The sequence below is a fragment of the Saimiri boliviensis genome, chromosome 18, assembly GCF_048565385.1.
Source record: "Saimiri boliviensis isolate mSaiBol1 chromosome 18, mSaiBol1.pri, whole genome shotgun sequence".
Taxonomy (NCBI): Eukaryota; Metazoa; Chordata; class Mammalia; order Primates; family Cebidae; genus Saimiri; species Saimiri boliviensis.
In genome coordinates, this window is record NC_133466.1 from 40,793,878 (window position 1) to 40,812,337 (window position 18,460).

Below are 18,460 nucleotides of genomic sequence, written 5' to 3' on the forward strand. Positions count from 1 at the left end.
TGCAGTCCTAGTGACGGCAAACATCGAACCGAGGTGGCTTGACAAAGTTAAGTATCCATCTCAGTATGACAAATGTCTCCCTTGTTCATCACTGGGTTAATGGCTGCTCTTGGCTACATGATCGTGCATACTGCAATGCTCCCTGGTGAAGTACTGCAGAGATATGTGCACAAACACCCCCCAATTTGAGTTTTCAATAAATATAAGGCATCACTTTAAACCATTTCACTAGGATAAATTTAAAAAAAAAAAAAGTCTTTCTGTTGGCCTGCTTTGCTTCTTGAACTGTCTTGGAGTGCTGCTTTGTGACGTAGAAGACACTGCAGTTAATTAGTGGCTACTCCAAGCTCTCTAGACGTCAGCACTTCCTGTTCTTCAAGACTCAGCACTTTTTTTGCAGTAATGATGGTACTCCTCAGAAGCATCACCACTGGCGTGGGGCCAAAACCTCCAGGAAGTGGCATGATGTAGCCTGCTTTTTGTCTGACTCCTTCAAAATCCATGTCTACAACCAACTTGGGTTTAGCAGTTACAGGAGCTTCAACTCTGTGTCTTCCCACATCAATGACTGCTGCTCTTTCCTTGAGGACTGATCTGTTGTGATCAGATTTGGAATGCCTGCAGCAGCTATTACAGTAACTGCAAAAATGGTATGTTTCTTCAAATGTTCTTTGGGAGTATATCCATGAGCTATTATGACAGTGGCATCATCTCTGGGACGTTCATGCACCCCATCTATATGCAGTCACATTGCAATGGACATCCCAGCAATTTTTGACATTCCAGCCACAACCACATTCTTCCCTAGAGTTGGAATGTCAGTTGGCTTATTTCCCACACGTCCCATGGGGTAGCTGGTTACGTGGAATCCTGGTCCAAACACGTTCGCCCTACACTCATTACAGGAAAGCCATCAACATCCTTGTCTGGAGAAAAAGCATTGCAGATCTTTCTTTCATCAGTGTGCTCTGGAAGAGGCAACTGAACAAGGAGGTCATCTACATTACCATCATTACTTAGTTTATTGATTACATTCAACAACTCTTCCTCTGAAATTGAAGCTGGTTTCACAATTGTCACACTGTTGATTCCAAACCGCCAAATGGTGGAAGGGGTGAGAATGCAGGCGGCAGCTCTGCGGGGGCCAGAACAGGTGGCCGGCCAGCGAAGACCAGAGGGAAAGCACAGCCGTAGAGGAGAGAGGAAATTCAGCTTTGAAGCAACGGTGTCGCAGTTCCAAAATACCACTTCCCAAATTAAATCAATCTGCTAACTGCGTCAACTCAGTAGTATTAACATTACACTTAAATAAGCATTTGATAAACTAAAATCAACTTTGTTTATTGGTATCAGCAAGGCATTGCTCAAAATTTTCTTAGAAAAAATGTAGTTTTGTAGCCAATTTACATGACACTGTCCATTACAATAAACACATTCTGCATATTTATCCTGTTAGAGAAATACGTTATTATAGATTTGTATTATGAAAAATTTCAATTTCTGCATATATTTCAGTACAGAAACATACTAAATTTAGCTTCATATTAGTTAATATATATTGAGATATTGGTGAGAAAGCATAAATCACTTGAATTTCGGGGCAGGCTTAACTATCAATTATTGGCATGCATTTCTCTTATTTCAAGAAAATATTTAATTGGAAATTACAGTAAAGAAAGTCTGTGTGAAACACTTTTTGCCATTCAAACAATAACCATTTGTAGAGAACACATTATCATTAAGTTAATTGGCTGGGCACAGTGGCTCAGGCCTGTAATCCCAGCACTTTGAGAGGCCGAGAAGGGCAAATCATTTGAGGCCAGGAGTTCCAGACCAGCCTGGCCAACATGGTGAAACCCCATCTCTACCAAAAACACAAAAATCAGCCAGGTGCATGCCTGTAATCCTAGCTAGTAGGGTGGCTGAGGCAGGCGAATCACTTGAACTGGGAGCTGGAGTTTGCAGGAGGTGAGATTGCCCCACTGCACTCCAGCCTGGATGACAGAGTGAGAGTCTTTCTCATAAAAACAAAAAACAAAACAAAAAAAAAATGTTAATTGACTGCCTTCTTGTCTTTTTTTCAAGATTTGCATAATCTGGTAATGATTTATACATTTGCATGTACATATTAAAGGATTTTAACAACTAAATATCCATGAAGCTTTTCAGTAAGTTTGCTTCAGAAAATGGTGTACAAATATTTTCAATGTGTTTCTAATTGTAGAACACAATGTGAAGAAGAATGCAGTCTGTTCTAGAATTCCAATTAATCCAAAATTTTGTCCAGTTGCAGCTAAGGCACCACCCATTGTGATGGAAAATAACACTTTTATATCTAGCAGATTCTCTTCTTTGACATATGTTAATGACATATAGTTTATGACAAAAGTTAAATAATTAAAGCCACAAATTGACAGCATTTCCTTGAAAAAATGGAAATAAAACATAACCAATGTATTAATTGAAGAGTAGCTTTTATCTCATGTTTCAGTTCAGGCTAAAGAAAAAATACTTATATTATTTCAATATTTGAATCAATTGATTTTTGATATTAGAAAGATCTTGTACACTATAGACAATTGTTTGATAGCTTATTGAGATCTTTCACTTTGTAAAATATTCTTTTCTGGTCTTTTCCTGATAAGTTTTTAAAAAGTTTTTCATACCTGAAATAATAACTTATTTAACCAAATAAATTATTTAACTTCACTTAAACGTGATTTTCTACTTTATACAATAATTCACCCTGTCCTATAGTTGGTTAAAGTTACAAATTCCAGTTCTGTTAAAAAGTAATTTAACAAATTTCTTGGGATAGTTGGTCCTGAATTCAAGCAACTAATTTTATCTATTTTTTTTTTTTGACTGTTGGTAGGAAATTCCTCATCTACTTTATTATGGTTTTATTACAAGTCTCTCAATATTACATTTCTTTTTTCACTTAAGTTTTTAACATACCAAACAAAATGCTTTTTGTTTTGTTTTGTTTTACCTTGGCAAAAATTTGCAATTCCCAATTGTGATAACATTTGCCAATACTTTTAGTTTCTCTCTCTTATTATTTATTTGTTTACTGCTCTGATTGCAGTATAGTATAAATATCTCTTATCTAAAATGCTTGGGACCAGAGGTGTTTTGGATTTCAGATGTTTACAGATTTTGAAATGTTTGCATATACATACATAATGAATTGTCTTGGGGATGGGATCCAAATCTAAATGCAAAATTTGTTTTATATACACCTTATACAAATAGCCTGAATATAATTTTATACAGTATTTTAAAATAATTTTGTACATGAAACAAAGTTGCATACATTAAAATATCGGAAAGCAAAGGTGTCTATCTCAGCCACCAATGTGAATCACCTGTGGTTATTTGACATTTCCATCTTTCTTGACTGAATTTTTACGCTATAAATAAGCAATTATTTTCTTATACTTAGTCAGACATAAGTACTTAACAGTCAGAAATATGACATGCCATTAATACAGTGAATAAACATGTCAGGTGTGGAATTGTCCACTTGTGGTCTTATGTTGGCACTCAAAAACTTTAGATTTTGGACAATTTCAGATTTCACATTTTTAGATTAGGGATGCTCAATCTGTACTAGCCTTTGTGTACACACTCAGTTCTCTATCATAAGTAAGGTTTGTTTTAAATTTATAAATATGATCATACATTTTTACTTCAATGTAAAAATTAATTTAATTGGAAGTAAAATAATAAGTACAAGAAAAACTTTAAAACAATTAGTACTTACAGTTACATTATCAAAATCTGAGCATTTACATAGGTATCACTCTAATCTGCTCTCCGTGTTAAATGTTCAAATAAGCACATTACAATATTAAATCATTGTATTGAAAAGATTCATTTAAACTGAAACAATACAATGACATTTTCTTTCTTTCTCTCTTTCTCTATTTCTCTCTTTTTCTTTCTTTCTCTCTCTTTCTCTCTCTCTTTCTTTCTTTCTTTCTTTCTTTCTTTCTTTTTTCTTTCTTTCTTTCTTTTTTTCTTTCTCTGTCTCCAGGCACCAGGCTGGAGTGCAGTGGTGCAATCTCGGCTTACTGCATCCTCTGCCTCCCAAGTTCAAGCAATTCTCCTGCCTCAGCCTCCTGAGTAGCTGGGATTACAGGCGCACGCCACCACGCCCAGCTAATTTTTGTATTTTTAGTAGAGACAGGGTTTCACCATGTTGGCCAGGATGGTCTCTATCTCTTGACCTCATGATCTGCCTGCCTCGGCCTCCCAAAGTGCTGGGATTACAGACGCGAGCCACTGTGGCCAGCCATATTAGTATAGATTCTATAAATCCATTGGCACAAAGCACATTACAATTCTTTGGAGACCTATGCACCTTAAGATGGGTTTATTATTTTGTAAAATCCAGTCAAAGCTTGGATTTGGAATTGATTTGAAAAGTAAATCCAAAGCTAAGTATGTGAGTCATGGAAGGTGACAGCCATTACACTGGCTGAAGAGATCACATTCATTTATTTCTAAAACGTAATATTTTACAGTATGTACAAAACTAACTGTGAGTATTGAGAGTTAGTATCTAGAAAATACAAACGTAGTTGCTAAAGCCAGGTGGTTCTTTCTAGGAAATCACCTTAATAGAATGACAATTATATTATTAAAAGCTTAAGAGCTCTCCTAGAGAACAAGTCACTAACAAAGGCTTAAAATGTAAAACAGTTCCCTGATAATTTTTGAAATCATCTGAAATATTGAGAAACTTTGTATTTCAATACAAACCTGAAATATTTAGAAACTTCGTATTTCAATACAAACAATATATGAACATCTTAATTATTTTATACAAACTACATGTCCTCAATACTAAATATTAGTTCAAATTTTAAGACACAAACAGAGGATTTTAACAGAACAATTAGGTGTCTTCCCATTAAATGGCTTCTCTGTACTTGTAGATTTTTAAATAGTAGACTGATAACAGAGAGGCTGAGAAAAGTGTTCCACTTGCTTAACTTTGTGATAAAATTAATTCATAAAATTTACTTGTTTAAAGTAATAAAAGCCAAGTAGTTTGGATACTTGCAATAAGCAAAGTCCTCTCTTAGTAAATACTTGAACAAGTAGCCTTCAACTTCATCTAGTTTGTATATTTTCACTTCGATTTACTCAATGATTACCTGATGAGGCTATGTTTGGGAAATATACTGCACTCTTTAGGGGAAAATTCACTCTATGTTATATTTATAAAAAGTATCCATTCAACTAAAGATCTTGTATGCTATGTATTGGGGGTAATTTTGCATTTACAACACAGCCACCCTACAGCCATTATCTCAGTCTACACTCCTTTCCATTCCTGGAGTTTCAGTCTTTTCTTTATAAAATATATTTTTTTAATTTCCCAGAAAATTTGATATACATGACTTTGCAGTAGTGCTAAGTTCTCTATGTAAGAGATCCTGAAAGGCCTTGGATATAAAAATATCCAAATGAACATGAAAGTCCAGCACGCCTGCAGCATCTCATACTATTGCCTAAAACAAACTTTTTAAAAGAGAGCTTAATTTTTCTATGTCTCACGAACTTTGGATAGGTGTTAACAAGAATGTGGTATTTTCAAAGTCTGCAATGGTATAAAAGAGATGAATTTTGAAAGTCAAGGATGGCACTAGATAAACAAGCAACCCAGATACAGTAGAAAAGAATGAGACAAAATGTGAAAATAAGAACACGTACTAAGCTATTTAGTTGCGTAAATGAAAGAAAGAATGCGTAAGTCTTCCATTTTTCTGATAAAGATAAGAAGCAGTAAAACTAAAAACCTACAGAAGAATCTTAATTGTGTTGCACAATTTGTTCAGTCTAGTTACTTCCAACAAAATATTGGTGAGAAAAAAAGCATTATTTCTAAATAAAAAGCATGTATGCTACTTAAAATAATAATATACATCTGATCAAAACAAAGAAAATGAAGAGCCTTAGTTTAATATACATAGTATAGCTGTGCAATTTAAAAATTGGTGAGGCTTCACTACTTAGTAAGTGTATGTAAATAAATTAATTCCACAAAGTATCTTAGTACATATATTTGAAATATGTTGTTAGTATCAACTTACTAGAAATGAATTGCCTAAAAGGGACAATGAATTTAAAGACCATTAGAAGAATATCTACCAAATTATATATAGTGACTAAACTTACATTAATGAGATTTTTTTTTTTAGAATACTAAAATGTCCATAGTTGGAGTAGAAGATGTAAAAGATAAAATTGGAAGAAAAATATTCGTGTTGACAGATGTCAAATAACTGCATTTATTCAACCAGAATTGATCATCATTTAAAGTGAAATGATCAATTATTGGAGTAAAATGCATTTTGTTTGCAAGAGAAATAGAGATCATTCCACAAATTTGTCAACATGTCAAAGTTTTTTTGAGAAAATAATTGTAGCATTTAAAAAACTTCATGGAATTTAGAAATTAATGTATCTGACATAATTTTTCTGCTTTGTATTCATTGACTGCTGCTTTGCATGAGTGATGGCTAATAGATTAATCATAACCATGAATTTAAACAAAATCAAATTTAATTGGCAAGCTGACTTTCCTGTGTGTTTAAATCCCAAAACTGTGTGCTTTGAAACAATGAAGTGGCCCTTATTAGCAAAACAATTGTGTTGCACAATTTGAAGATGTTGTATATTTTGTATCACTTTCCTACAGATTACAATAGGTAATATATCACTCTGTAGGTAGATTACGTGGCAATGCTTGCTGTTCTGCAGCCCCCACAGGTGATCCCTAAGCAAGCGAGGTCTGGAGTGGACCTCCAGCGGTCCTGCAGCAGAGGGGCTTGACTGTTAGAAGGAAAACTAAGACCAGAAGGCAATCTCTTCAATATCAACAAAAAAGATGTCCACTCAGAGACCCATCCAAAAGTCACCAACCACAAATTCCACAGGTAGATAAAGCCATTAAGATGGGAAGAAATCAGCACAGAAAGGATGAAAATACCGAAAACCAGAACGTCACTCCTCCTCCAAGGGATCACAACTCCTTACCTGCTAGGTGTCAAACATGGATGGACAATGAATCTGATGAATTGAGAGAAACAGGCTTCAGAAAGTGGGTACTAACAAGCTTCTCGGAGCTAAAAGAACATGTGCTAAGCCAATGCAAAGAAACTAAGATCTAGAAAAAAGGTTAGATGAGATGCCAACTAGAATAAATAGCTTACAGAAGAATATAAACAACTTGATGGAGCTGAAAAACACAGCACAAGAACTATGCAAAGCATACATAACTTACAACAACCAAATCGACCAAGCAGAAGAAAGGATATCAGAGATTGAAGATCAACTCAATGAAATAAACAAAAGGCAAGAATAGAGAAAAAAGAGCAAAAAGAAATGAAGAAAGCCTCCAAAAAATATGGAATTATGTGAAAAGACCTAATCTACATTTGCTAGGTGTACCTGAATGTGACGGAGAGAATGAATCCAAGCTGGAAACACTCTTCAGGATGTTATCCAGGAGAACTTCCCCAACCTAGCAAGGCCGGCCAACATTCAAGTCCAGGAAATACAGAGAACACCACAAAGGTATTCCTCAAGAAGAACAACCCCAAGGCACATAATGGTCAGATTCACCAGGGTTGATATGAAGGATAAAATGCTAAGGGCAGCGAGACAGAAAAGTTGGGTTATTCACAAAGGGAAGCCCATCAGACTCATAGTGGATCTCTCCATAGAAAGCCTACAAGCCTAAAGAGAGTGAGGACCAATTTTCAACAACCTTAAAGAAAAGAACTTTCAACCAGCCACTCCAAAAATGTACCAAATGATAAAAAGCACCAATACAATGAAAAATATATATCAACTAATGGGCAAAACATCCAGCTAGCGTCAAAATGGCAGGATCAAATTCACACATAACTATATTAACCTTAAATGTAAATGGGCTAAATGCCCCAATCAAAAGACAAAGACTGGCAAATTGGATAAAAGGTCAAAACCCATCTGTGTGCTGTATTCAGGAAACCTATCTCACGTGCAAGGACATACATAGGCTCAAAATAAAGGGATGGAGGAAGATTTATTAAGCAAATCGAGAGAAAAAGAAAAAAAAAATAAGTTGCAATCCTAGTCTCTGATAAAATAGACGTTAAACCAACAAAGATCAAAGAGATGAAGAAGGGAGTTACATAATGGTAAAAGGATCAATGCAATAGGAAGTATATACACACCCAATACAGGAGCACCCAGATACATAAAGCAAGTTCTTTATGACCTACAAAGAGACTTAGACGCCCACCCAATAATAATGGGAGATGTTAACACTCCACTGTTAATATTAGGCAGATCAACAAGACAGAAAATTAACAAGAATATCCAGGACTTGAACTCAGATCTGGACCAAGCAGACTTAATAGACATCTACAGAAATCTCCACTTCAAATCCACAGAACATACATTCTTCTCAGCACCACATGGCACATACTCCAAAACTGACCACATAATTAGAAGTACATCACTCTTCAGCAAATGTACAAGAATGGACAAGAATGGAAATCATAACAAACAGTCTCTCAGACCACAGTGCAATCAAGTTAGAACTCAGAATTCAGAAACTAACTCAGAACTGCACAGCTTCATGGAAACTGAACAACTGGATCTTGAATGTTGGCTGAATAAACAATGAAATGAAGGCAGAAATAAAGATGTTCTTTGAAATCAATGAGAACATAGACACAATGTACCAGAATCTCTGGGACACATTTAAAGCAATGTCTAGAGGAAAATTTATAGCAATAGATGCCCACCAGAGAAGAGAGGAAAGATCTAAAATTGACACCCTATCATCAAAATTGAAAGAGCTAGAGGAGAAAGATTAAAAAAAAAAACAAAAAACTCAAAAGCTAGCAGAAGACAGGACATAACTGACATCAGAACATAATTGAAGGAGATAGAGAAAAAAAATCCTTTAAGAAATCAATAAATCCAAGAGCTAATTTTTTGAAAAGATCAACAAAATAGACAGCCCACTAGACAGATTAATAAAAGATAAAAGGGAGAAGAATCAAATAGATGCAATAAAAAACAATAAAGGGGATATCACCACTGATTCCACAGAAATACAAACTACAATCAGAGATTGTACAACCCTATGCACATAAACCACTAAACCTGGAAGAAATTGATAAATTCCTTGACACTTGTACCCTCCCAAGCCTAAACCAGGAAGAAGTTGAAACCTTGAACAGACCAATAACAAGGGCTCAAGTTGAGGCAGCAATTAATAGCCTACCAACCAAAAAAAATTCCAGATCCAGACAGGTTCACAGCTGAATTCTACCAGACTTACAAAGAGGAGCTGGTACCATTTCTTCTGAAACTATTTCAAACAATCCATAAAGAGGGAATCCTTCCCAAATCATTTTATGATACCAACATAATCCTGATGCCAAAACCCAGTAGAGACTCAACAAAAAAAGAAAACTTCAGGCCAGTATCCATGATGAACATAGATACAAAGATCGTCAATAAAATACTGGCAAACCTATTGCAACAGCACATCAAAAAGCTTATCCATCATAATCAAGTAGGCTTCATTCCTGGGATGCAAGGCTGGTTCAACATAGCTAAACATAACCCACCACATAAACAGAACCAAAGACATAAACCACATGATTATCTCAATAGGTGCAGAGAAAGCCTTTGACGAAATTCAACAGCCCATTATGCTAAAAACTATCAATAAACTAGGTATTCAAGGAACATATCTCAAAATAATAAAAGCTATTTATGACAAACTTACAACCAATATCATACTGAATGGGCAAAAACTGGAAGCATTCCCTTTGAAATCCAGCACTAGACAAGGACTCCCTCTCTCGCCACTCCTATTCAATACAGTATTGGAAATTCTAGCCAGAGCAATTAGGCAAGAAAAAACAAATAAAGGGTATTCAATTAGGAAAAAAGGGAGTCAAATTGTCTCTACTGGCAGATGACATGATTATATATCTAGAAGACCCTATCATCTCAGCCCCAAATGTCCTTAAACTGATAAGCAATGTCTGCAGAGTTTCAGGATAAAAACTCAATGTGCAGAAATCACAAGCATTTCTATACACCAAAAACAGACTAATAGAGACAAATCATGATTGAACTCCCATTCACAATTGCTACAAAGAGAAAAAAATACCTAGGAATATAATTAACAAAGCATGTAAAGGACATCTTCAAGGAGAACTACACACCACTGCTCAAGGAAATAAAAGAGGACACAAACAAATGGAGAAACATTCCATGGTCATGGTTAGGAAGAATCAATATGGTGAAAATGTCCATATGGCCCAAAGTAATTTATAGATTCAATCCTACCCTCATCAAGCTACCAATCACCTTCTTCACAGAACTGGTCATTGGTAGCTTGATTGGTAGAACTGGTCACCTTAAACTTAGTATGGAACCAGAAGAGAGCCCACATAGCGAAGATAATCCCAAGCAAAAAGAACAAAAATGGAGGCATCACGCTACCCAACTTCAAACTATACTGCAAGGCTACAGTAATCAAGACAGCATGGTACTGGTAGCAAAACTGAGATGTAGACCAATGGTACAGAACAGAGGCCTGGGACACAATGCCACACATCTGCAACCATCTGATCTTTGAAAAACCTGACAAAAACAAGTAATGGAGAAAGGATTCCCTGTTTAATAAATCATGTTGGAAAACTGGCTAGCAGTGTGCAGAAAACAGAAACTGAACCCCTTCCTGACACCTTACAATAAAATTAACTCCCGATTTATTAAAGACTTAAACATTAGACCTAACACTATAAAAATCCTAGAAGAAAACCTAGGCAAAACCATCCAGGACATAGGCATAGGCAAGGACTTCATGACTAAAATACCAAAAGCATTGGCAAGAAAATTCAAAATAGACAAATGGGACCTAATCAAACTCCACAGCTTCGGTACAGCAAAAGAAACATTCATTAGAGTGAACCAGGAACCAACAGAATGGGAAAAAAAAATTTGCAGTCTACCTATCTGACAAAGGGCTGATATCTAGAATCTACAAAGAACTAAAACAGATTTACAAGGAGAAAACAAATAAGCCCATTCAAAAGTGGGCAAAGGATATGAACAGACATTTTCCAAAAGGAGACATACATGAGGCCAACAAACATGTGAAAAAAAATACTCATCACTGGTCATTAGAGAAATGTAAATCAAAACTACATTGAGATACCATCTCACACCAGTTGGAATGGCAATCATTAAAATATCTGGAGACAACAGATGCTGGAGAGGATGTGGAGAAATAGGAACACTTTTACATTGTTGGTGGAAGCATAAATTAGTTCAACCATTGTGGAAGACAGTGTGGTGATTCCTCAAGTACCTAGAAATAGAAATTCCACTTGACCCAGCAATCCCATTACTGGGCGTATATCTAAAGGATTATAAATCGTTCTACTATTAGGACACATGCACATGAATGTTCATTGCAGCACTGTTTACAATAGCAAACACCTTGAATCAACCCAAATGCCCATTGATGATTGACTGGACAGGGAAAATGTGGCACATATACACCACGGAATATTATGCAGCCATCAAAAACGATGAGTTCATGTCCTTTGCAGGGACATAGATGAACCTGGAAACCATCATTCTCAGCAAATTTGACACAAAAACAGAAAATCAAACACTACATGTTCTCACTTATAGGTGGGTGTTGAACAGTGAGAACACATGGACACAGGTAAGGGAGCAACACACTGGGGTCTCTTAGGGGGAAATAGGGGAGGGACAGCAGAGGGTGGGGAGTTGGGGAGAGATAGCATAGGGGGAGAAATGCCAGATATAGGTGATGGGGAGGAAGGCAGCAAATCACACTGCCATGTGTGTACCTATGCAACAATCTTGCATGTTCTTCACATGTAGCCCCAAACCTAAAATGCAATAAAAAAAATTTCAATGTGTAAAAATAAAATTTAAGAGAATAAGCACAGTTCAGTTGAAAACCATTAATTCCAAAATGTAAGTCTAGAATAAAATTAAAGGAATACTACAAGATATATTATCATGTTACAACTTTTTCTCATCTTTTGTTATTGTATTGAATTATGCAATAAAAATATAATTTATTTCCATAAGACTCTTAATTTTATGTACAATCTGTTCAAGTAGTTTTTCCACCAATAAAATGAAGCTGACAAAACTATTTGATTAAGAAAATCCAGAAAGTCAACATCATTTTATTGTGAGGAGCAAATAAGAGTCGCATATTTATTAATAATTCATATTTAACAATGACTGATTAAATTAGTTGAAGATGTATAAATTTGTTGCTAGCTAGAGATATTGAATCCAGTGAAGAAAACTAATTGGAATTGTTGGTTTTATTCTAGTAAGAACTTAGGTTATCCATCAGAGGTTGGAGTTAAATTTTTCTTTCTTTTTTTTTTTTCTTTTTTTGAGATGGAGTCTTTCTCTGTCACTCAGGCTGGAGCGCAGTGGCACAATCTCAGCTCACTACAGCCTCTCCCTCCCAGGTTCAAGCAATTCTCCTGCCATAGCCTACCCAGTAGCTGGGACTACAGGCACACACCACCACACTCAGCTAATTTTTGTATTTTTAGTAGAGATGTGGTTTCACCATGTTTGTCAGGATGGTCTCCATCTCCTGACCTCATGACCTCAAAGTGCTGGGATTACAGGTGTGAACCACTGCACTTAGCCTGCAGTTAAATTTCTAAGGTAAATAATTCAAAGAGCATTTAGATAAGTAAGGATTTTTTTTTAATACGGGTTTAGAGATTTAAGTTCTTTAGCTAATAGAAATGTTCACCACTGAAAAATTCTTAAGGAAAAAATATAATACATTCAATGTACAATATTCCTTGTTTCAGGATCTATAAAAATGTAATATAATTATTACTGGAATGCCAACACAGGATTGTTTGGGAAGTGGAACATGATGTAGGATGAAATTATCTTAAATTTCATATGGATAAACAACTGTCAGGTAAATAAAGAAACTTTTGAAAAATAAATAATAATAGGTGACTATATTTCCTAGTATCAGAAAAATCTATAAGGCCATGCTAATTTAATGAATGTCATATTGGTGCAGATAAATAAAAAAATGATCTGTGGAACAAAATACAGAGTTTGTACCTACAACTCAGTTTATACTTACATTTATTAGAATAGAGATATGACTAAAGTAGTTATCCTCTATGAGAAAAGTAAAGATTAGTTACTAAAGGGTACTTTATATGAGGCTATATGTAAGAAAATAAAGAAGTTTATATTATTTAATGTATAATAAAACAAATAGACAAAAGACTTAATGTTAAAATAATAAAACTTGCTGAAGAAAACTATGAACTCTTATGTGTGGCATTTTCACTCAGTGTGCTTCAGAATTTATAATATTAACAAAACATTTACTTAGTAAGGAATATCAAGGAATAAACAAAGTAAATATACAATGATAGATATGAAATATATAAGGCAGAAGAAAGATTAAAGAGTTAATTTCTATAGTAATACAAAGATTTCTTACAATTTGGGAAAAAATAATAGATAGGATTTTAATTGTTAACTCACAAAAGAGCAACCCAAATTATCAAAGAAATGAGATAATATACTATATTATGAAAAGCTAAATTAAATACAATAAGGTAGACTCTCTCCCTTTCAGATTCATCAAAAAACTTAAAATATACAAGAGGTACAAAATCTACTATTGGGTGGGATGTAGGGAAAATGACATTGGTGTTAAAAATGTGAACCATTATATTCTTTTGTTCATTTATTCAAGAAATACAAATTGAGCTTAATAAATTGTAGGCACTCATCTAAGCATTTTGGATGCATTGTTGAACAATAGAATATTCTAGACACTCTTCTAGACACTTGGAACATATTATTGGACAGCAAACAAGCCCCTTGTATTCTAATACAGTCTCTAAACTCGAATAAGCATGTGCATTTAAACACAGAATTTCCAAACCTGATATTATAACCCATAAAAATAAAAGCCTAACTTACTGAGATTTAAACATTTTAGTCTATAATTTTGTAATAGAGAAATCACCTTAAAACCAAGCAAATGCTCTGCCTTCAATGAAGGACAAATTACGTAGATTCTAGAAAATATTATGCAGTAATTAAAAAGGTATAAGAGCTACCTCAGAGGACTTGGAATAATTAAAGAAATTATCTTTGAACAAAAGATTAGCATAATGCAAATAACAGTTTGTTTTTGTAAAACTTAAAAACATGATATGTTATCGGTGTACATGAATATAAACCTCGACAGACACACATCAGTAAGTGAACATGATGGATACTACTGTTATTCTATACTGCCTGGGAAAACAGAAAAGCCAAGTGGCCGGAAAGAAATAGACAAAATAAAAACAAAAATAATGAGCTAAACAAGTAAGTTTGTGCTTATGTAATATATGTAAATGTTTTCCCACATAAAATAAAAGAAGCCATTTGTGACAGACACTGTTTACAAATTTTTATCACTTCCTGAGAGCATGCTACCAAATTCCATTCAATCATCACCCATGTTTTACCAGAATCATACCGTTATTATTCTCATTTGACAAATGAGGACACGAAGGTTAGAACACTTCACTCACTTGTCCAAGTTCAGCTAAAACATGGTAGGACTGAAAATTGTATGAAAGCAGCCTGACTGTAGTCTACTGGCTTCCCAATGTATTAATACTCCAAAATATAGCATAACTTGGATAATGCTAAGGGTAAAATGACTTTACAACAATACTGAATAGGAGTTTTACTTTTCCCTTGAAGAAAATGCAATTCTGCCTTTGAAAGAAGTTAAATGCCTGCTTTGCAATTTCATCTCAATTTCATTAAAAGGTCATAGCTGAGTGATGCATTCTATACTAAGAGCATGCAGAAAAATTGCTTGTGATTATTTATGCAGAATCAGTGGACTTTGTATAATTGGTGAAAAGGCCAATTTTATTGCTTTTAGTGTTGTCTCTGTGTTATTAATTTTATTTCTTATTGACGCCATCTTAGAGGAGCCATATGTGCTCACAGCCATTATTGATTATGACAGTAAGTCTTTTACCTTTGAGAAACCGAAATGTGTTGATCTTTACAACACTGTTACTGCTTTTTAACTACATTTTTGTTTCTAGTCCTACTTGTTACCATGACACTCTAGTGTATCCAACATTTCGTTGAGCCTAGCATTACTCAAGGGAGAGCTAGTCATGCAATGACTTCAGACTGAACGTGTGATTCTCTTTGAAGGTAAGTCCTTGAATTGTGATGACAGAAGAATTAAAGCTGCTTAATTTATTAGCAAATAATTTATATGATGTTTAACTTGTGACTATCACACTAGATGTAATAAGTCCTGTCTTTGTGTAATTTGATTAAAAATAAAATTCTTCAGAACTGTGTATCTATTTCTAAGAAGTGTAATATATGATACTCATATCATGAAGACTTTCAAGAATAGAAGACGCTTCTATTTGCTTTTTATAGGAGACAGGTACCTAATGATATGATTTCAAAAAGCCAACATTAAATATTTGCTAACATTTTACTAGGAAGTAAGATCTATCAGAATAAGTAAAATAAATAAATTAATTCAAATAAACTGTTTCCATGAGATACCAGAACATACAAAATCATCATAGCCATAATGTACAAGCACAACTAAAAATAATGTTTGTACATCTCAGTAATTTGATTACAAATTTAAAGTTATCAGTTATATTTTAAGAAAACTTGAACTAATCATTTTGACTATGTTTTTAATTCTTTGCATTTCATTTTACTACCCTAGTAGAGTTTTGAGAACATATATAATTCATTGAAGTTTTATCTCTAAAGTATGTTGGGTAACTTATAATAATTATTGTAATTTGTATGTGCTTCCCCCATAGAGCATGTGGTTAATTATCTGTCATTAATTGATATTTAAGTGACATTTACTCTTACTTTAGTTGCTGCTCTTTTAAAAGTCATCTGTCAAAAATAACCTTCAAAATTACTAAACATCTGATAACCAACTTCTTTTCCATTTGTAAAGAATAATAATTGCATTCACTTCTTCTTGTTACAATACTCAAAGAAGAATAAATGTAAAACACTTTCTGCTCTATAGAGAAAAGATAACAAATTGTTTGGCAAAGTATTATGGGTCCATTTTTACATAAATTTATATATTTAAAGGCAATGTTATTAGGAGTCCAGAAAATACCTTTGTTAATGAGTTTGTTTTGAGAATATTTTTTGTGGTGTTGCTAAACAGAATGTCACAGACTGGGTAATTTATTAAGAAAGGAAACTTACTACCTATGGGTCTAATGGATAGGCAGCCCTGTATCCAGGTGCCAGGATCTGGCAAGAATCTTTCTGCTGCATAATCCCATGTTAATATGTTAAGAGAATGAAAGACTGAAACAGACGAAGGAGACCTAAACTCATTTTTAAAAATAAGGAACACATTGCCACAGCAATGGCATTATTACATTCGTGAAGGCAGAGCCCTCATGACCAAATTACTTCTTAAAAGGTCTCACCTGTCAACGATCTTGCACTGTAGATTAAGTTTCTACCATGTAAACTTTGGGGTCCATATTCAAACCACAGCATTCCACTCTTGGCCCTGAGAATGTATGTCCTTCTTACACACAAAAGACATTCATTCCTGTCCAATAGCCCCCAAATTCTTAATTTATTAAAGCATTAACTCAAAAAAAGTCCAAAGTTTGGAGTCTCATCTAAATCTGGGCCCCAAGGCTGTCCAATAAATTCCTTTGAAATCCAGGCGGAGGGCACCACATCCCCACAGTTCGTGCACTCTGTGTGTCTGCAGAGTCAGCACCATACGGATGCTGCCAAGGCTTACTGTCTGTGCCCTCCAGTATGGTGAGCTAAGCTGCAACAAGCCCACTTGAGCTACAGCTCATGGTGGGGGCTGAATCGTGCTGCACCATAATGCAGTGAGCAGATGTTTGAAACGGCACAGGAGGGTGAATAACTGAGGTCCCAGAGGTTCCCCTCTGAAAACGACCTGCTCTGGACCAGCGATGGAGGGGAAGCCTAGTATCTCTGAAATGCCTGCAGGGTTTTTTAACCTCACTGTCTTGATGAATAGTACCTGGCTCCCTTCTATTCAATGGTAATCTCTTTAGCAAAGGGTAATCACTCACACTCTTAGTTTCCTCTCCTAAGCATGCCTTGTTATTGTTTACATGGCTAGCCTAAATATTTTCAATTTTTCTTACTTTCTGCTTCCCTTCTAATTATAAATTCCGTCTTTAGATCACTTCTCTGTTCTTTCCTTTTACCGTAAATGGCTGAAAGAAGCCATGTAGCACTTTCTACACTTTGCTGCTTAGAAATATCTTCTTCTACAAGATAATTTAGCTCATGGCTCTTAAGTCCTGCCTTGCATAAGGCCCTAGGTCAGAAACGAAATTCCCACAAGTTCTTTGCAACTGCGAAACGAGGATGGCCTCTACTCTCACTTCCAATATCTTGTTTCTTAGTTTCATTTGAGACCTCGTCAGACTGACCTTTACTGTTCATATTTCTACCAACATTCTGATTTAAACCCTTTAAGTAACCTCTAGGAAATTTCAGCTTCCCCTCAGTTCCTCTCTTCTTTTGGGCCCTCACAGAAATGCCTTTAACACTCAATTCATGGCAATTTGAGTCTTTTTAGGATGCTTATCCAAATTCCTCCACTCGGTACCAAATACCCAGTTCCAAAGTGCTTCCACATTTTGGGGTATTTGTGATAGCAATAAACCCACTTCTGGTACTAATTTTCTGCCTCAGTCCATTTTGTTTTGCTAAAACAGAATATCATGGACTGTGTAATTTATTGGAAGAAAATATGTTTTCCACAATTCTGGAGGAATTCAGCAGCGTAGTATCATGCAGCCTGCATCTGTTGAGGCCTTCTTGCTGCTTTATCCTATGATGGAAGGTGAGGGAGGGCAAGAAAGAGGGACACGAGTCTGAATATATGCTTTTTATCAGGAATCTACTCCCACAATAACTAAATGACACTTGCAATAATTGTATTAATCCGTTCATGAGGGCAGAGCCCTCATGACCTAATCACCCCTTAAACATGCATTGAGCATACATTTCTAACACATGAGCTTTAGGGGTCACAGTTAAACCATATACATGGGTTGAGTCAAAAACGTGCTCTTTTATTTCTAAAGTGGTCCATTTAGGTATGACTTAGCAACTCGCAGAAATACTGTGTAAGGGAATTCATTTCATTATGTGAACGCATGACCTCAATTTTCACAGGTAAATAGTAGAACAGTTTGACTAATCTTCTAAAGCCAATCCACTTATATTTGACATGACAATGCTTGTTAGGAGATATTTCATGGGCAAAACAGGATAGCGGAGCTATTTGTGTTTTCCC

The 18,460-nt window shown here is 35.1% G+C and overlaps 1 pseudogene; it reads right to left on the bottom strand.

Annotated features, from left to right (window-relative positions):
* Positions 1-326: 326 nt before the first annotated feature.
* LOC101044068 (bifunctional methylenetetrahydrofolate dehydrogenase/cyclohydrolase, mitochondrial pseudogene) overlaps positions 327-18,460 on the bottom strand; it is a 94,951-nt pseudogene continuing 76,817 nt past the window's right edge.